General features: G+C 36.2%; 1 protein-coding gene across 1 annotated transcript in view; it reads left to right on the top strand.

Annotated features, from left to right (window-relative positions):
• LOC107720387 (tyrosine-protein kinase transmembrane receptor ROR2-like) overlaps positions 1–2612 on the top strand; it is an 81125-nt gene that overhangs the window by 41640 nt on the left and 36873 nt on the right. The gene's annotated exons all lie outside the window — the stretch shown is intronic.

The following is a 2612-nucleotide window of genomic DNA, read 5'->3' as shown; positions in this document are numbered from 1 at the left end:
AAATAAAAATCCCATATGTGGGACCGTACCGCTCAACAGGTTAACGCAGAATCTGGACAATCCTTGAATCTATTACTTTCTATTTACTTACTTTATACACTTCATCTGTGAAAATCCATCATAAAACTATAAACTGTGACATTGTAACAGATTTCCTATTATAATAGTTTTGCCCCAGTAGTAAAAGGCATGAAAATAATTTTAAAAAATGTATAATAAAACACCACATATACTATTTTAATGTAATTTCCAAGCTGTAATATTGTCAAATTATGCAAAATGTTAATATTTGTGCATAAAATATTATTTATTTGTGTGTAGTTAGGATACATAAAATGAAAATTTGATTTTGATTTGAAATAAACATGCCTAACTTTACAGTTTCAAGTCTTCCAGAAACAGAGCAACTTTACTCCGCTAAAGTGGTGAAGAAACTGCATCGGAAGCTGCATAAATACCACGGAAAGCTGTGTTTACACCATTGTTTCCTAGGGAGCTCTGATTTTGCAACGAGGGAGCCATAAATTGGTCCATGAATGTGTATCTTTAACTACACATTGTTACATAAACATCCAGTGAATCTTCATGACCAATTGAATAAATTATTGGAGTCATAAGAGTTGTTTGGGAATCTGGTTTCACTGGACACACTTTTTGTGTACAGAACAAATGTGCTATTCTGTCCACATATCAGAAGAGCAAACATTACAGTTCTGATAATGGGAGCAAACACAATACATTAAGAAATGCACAGAACGAGTGCAAAGACATTTTAAGCACTCATACATTCTGGAGAGAAATAGCACAGATGCTGGACAAGGATGAAACTTTCTAGTGTTCATGTGTTGTCCACGTGTGTTTGTGCACACTATCAAATGGAGTGTGCTTTGAAAGGCCTTTCGTTTGAATGTGCATGTATGCATAAAAAAAAATCGAAGTATACTTGGGGTTTCAGAAGAGATTCTCAATTCCCAACCCTAACAGACTACTCCAGCTTCCTATAGAACTTGTTAGAACTTCCCTGTTAGTTGGACATTCCTGGCAACACTTTTAATTTTTGCCTTGCATGTAGTTAATCATGCGGAAGCAAAACAGACACATACAAGCTTGCACACTTTTTCCTTTTGAGACATTATGAATTAGGGTTGCAAAGGGGTGGTACATTTCCAGAAACTTTCCAAACATCCCTGGAATATTCCAAAAAATCCTGGAAAGTTTCCCAAATTTCTGGAATATTTCCGAAATTTACTGGAAATTGTCCACCTTTTTGCAACCCTATTCTGAATTCGCAGCAAGTTCTGAAAGATACTTAGTACTCAAAGCATATGTTCGACAACAACAAAATCTCATAACAAAAGGTTTATTAGCACTGTTGGATGCACATGAAAAAGGATGATTTTGAAACTCTGGTTTCCGCATCTGTTGGAGCGCTTGTGTGGGAGAATAACACTGTATGACAGATGGATCGCTTTTATTTCGTTTTTCCTTTTTTATTCAAAATATTCATAAACTTGCTTACCATATTATCAACTATCTGATATTCCGATTCACAAATATGTCTAAATGAGTGTGTTTTGTCGTTTAAAAACGTTCTAAATGATCTTGATTGTGGTCTGTAACGTGAGATGGGTGCCGCCATGTTTGTTCGCGCTGCAGTTCAGAGAGCCCTGTCGGTCTGATTTACCGCACGTAAATTCATCAATTTCTCCCGAAATACATGCAGATAAGTGGCTGGTGGGAGAAGGGAGAAGAATAGAGTGAACTTTATAGTTACTTACACTGTGTGTATCTGATATTAATAAAACGCGTCGGCAAATTATATTTGAATGGATTGTTATTGCTGCTTCCATAAACATCCGTGTGTATTTTACGAACTCTAAATGTATTGTTTTACTAGTACTTATATGTATTTAAATGTCTGAAACCTACAATAAACATTATGTGGTTAAAAACACTGCATAGTTGTGATTATATGACACATACAAGCTTGCACACTTTTTCCTTTTGAGACATTATGAATTAGGGTTGCAAAGGGGTGGTACATTTCCAGAAACTTTCCAAACATCCCTGGAATATTCCAAAAAATCCTGGAAAGTTTCCCAAATTTCTGGAATATTTCCGAAATTTACTGGAAATTGTCCACCTTTTTGCAACCCTATTCTGAATTCGCAGCAAGTTCTGAAAGATACTTAGTACTCAAAGCATATGTTCGACAACAACAAAATCTCATAACAAAAGGTTTATTAGCACTGTTGGATGCACATGAAAAAGGATGATTTTGAAACTCTGGTTTCCGCATCTGTTGGAGCGCTTGTGTGGGAGTTGTGCATCTGTTGTAGTTTGCTATTGACAGGCTGGAGGTGATGAAAACCAGATGTCTCAAAGGCTCAGCGGTTCTCAGACCTGCTCGAGCAAGTCCAGCAATGCATGACCAAACATAACATCCTCCCATTTATCCTACACTGCTGTTAAAGGGGTCATATGATGTTGCTAAAAAAAGAACATTATTTTGTGTATTTGGTGTAATGAAATGCGTTTATGCGGTTTAGGCTTCAAAAAACACATTATTTTCCACATAATGTACATTATTGTTTCTCCTCTATGCCCCGCCT

This window comes from Sinocyclocheilus rhinocerous, unplaced genomic scaffold (genome assembly GCF_001515625.1).
Source record: "Sinocyclocheilus rhinocerous isolate Xijiao unplaced genomic scaffold, SAMN03320098_v1.1 scaffold1052, whole genome shotgun sequence".
Classification (NCBI taxonomy): domain Eukaryota; kingdom Metazoa; phylum Chordata; class Actinopteri; order Cypriniformes; family Cyprinidae; genus Sinocyclocheilus; species Sinocyclocheilus rhinocerous.
Note: the sequence above shows the minus strand (reverse complement) of the source record. Positions and strands in the feature narration are given on the sequence as shown.